The sequence below is a fragment of the Echinops telfairi genome, unplaced genomic scaffold, assembly GCF_000313985.2.
Source record: "Echinops telfairi isolate 266 unplaced genomic scaffold, ASM31398v2 ScPeMD7_655;HRSCAF=1070, whole genome shotgun sequence".
Classification (NCBI taxonomy): domain Eukaryota; kingdom Metazoa; phylum Chordata; class Mammalia; order Afrosoricida; family Tenrecidae; genus Echinops; species Echinops telfairi.
Window position 1 is genome coordinate 14261754 of NW_022104553.1, and position 1882 is coordinate 14263635.

The window sequence follows — 1882 nt, forward strand, 5'->3', positions numbered from 1 at the left end:
GTTGCAGCCCCTGTGCATCCAAACAGAGCAGAAATTGCAGCCCCTGTGCATCCAAACAAAGCAGAAGTTACAGCCCCTGTGCATCCAAACAAAGCCATGCTGAGGCACGGGAGAATTTGTGATCCGCAGCACCTTGTCTAAAGATAAAGCGCTCCTCAGCTGGGAAGGGAGGTTGTGCACTGACATAGCAAAATGGGGAATTCTTCTCTCTGAGCAAAGGTAGGGAGCACAGCTCAGGACCACCCTCGTGGCTCCCAGCCCCTCAGGCCATGTAACTCAGAGAAGCTTCTGAAGGAGACCCCATCCCTCACCACTAAGTGCAGACCTTTCTAACTAGGTGAAGATCTTTCAAGCTACAGGAAATATGATCCATCTTACGGTATCAGAAATTAGATGGATCCTCATCACAAAAGAACTGGTAAACAGTCTATTATAAAGGACCTCTAAGAAGTGGAAGTATAGAGCTCACAGTGAGGCAGACCCGTGATGGCAGGAGGATGGGGTGGTGGCATGGTTACTGTCCGAAGGTGGGTATGTATGATTATCCTCTTTCTGAACATCTTTCTTATTTTGGGAAGCGAACGGCCCAAACACGCCAACAATTTAAAAAATGTATTCTTTTAAGCAATTTTAAAAATTGTAAGTTGGGCGGGGGTTGATGCACAAGCATTCTTGATAAACATCTGACAACCCTTTCCTCCACATTCCTAACCCGCAGTCTTATTTACTAAGGGCACGCGGATTCCAGAAGGAGGGGTCAAAGCCGAAGTCAAGCCGAGGTGAAGACAGTGAAAAGCGAAGTGGAATCTGGTCTGGATTTGGGTCAGTCGTTTAGTTTGCCAAATGCCACGGTATTTTTCAGTTCGGTTGCAGAATAGCAAACAGATCAGGCCAACGGCCACACCTTAAATGATTTTATTTTTTCAATTGTGAATTGGGTCAGGGTTTACATTTCAGACCATCAGTTTTGTATTCAACAACTTCAGCTGCTGACCAAGCCCCTACTCCCTCTGGTGGAACATTGGCTTCCCTTTAGCAGCCAACACCTGCCTACCCTCTAGCCGGCTGCTTCATGGCCTCCCACCGCCCTTCCAGCCTTGGCAACCATCAAAGTGTGTTTCCTTGGGGTGAAAACCTTCGTCCTGGTTTTTTCTTTATAACACCGGTCTCATGTAATATTTGTCCCTTGGAGATGAGCTGATTTTGCGTAGTATAAGATTATCTAAGTCTATGACGTCATGAGGTGCTTCATGGTTTCATGGTGATCTTTTTAGCAAGGCACGGTATGCCATGGTGTGTATGCACCAGGGTTTCCTTATCCGTCCTACTGATGAGCACTCAGGCTGTTGGAAGTCTTCTTGCTATTGTGAACTGAACTGCGAAGAACACGGATGTGCAGTATGTCTGTCTGCACTATGGCTCCGACGTGTCTAGGGGAAATGTGGGGTCCATCTCTTGGCTGGGTCATATGAAATTTCTGTTCCCAGTCGTTTGAGGCAGCACCTGATCGCTTTCCATGGTGGCTACACATTTTATAGTCCCACCAGTTGAGTATGGGTTCCGATCTCTCTACCACTTCTCCAGCATTTGCTATTTTCTCTTATTTGTAACTTGGCTGTCAATGCCAGTGTGAGGTGGTATGTCCTCATTGTTTCGATTTGTATTTTTCAGGTGGCTAGTGACCGTGAGCATTTCTTCATATGTTTGTTGGCCATCTGGATTTCTTCTTTGGTGAACTATCTATTCATGTCCTTTGGCCACTTTAAAAAAATCATTTTATTGGGGCCTCGTACAACTCTTATCACAATCCATACATCTATCCATTGTGTCAAGCACATTTATGCATTTGTTGCCATCATCATTCTCAAAACATTTGCTTTCT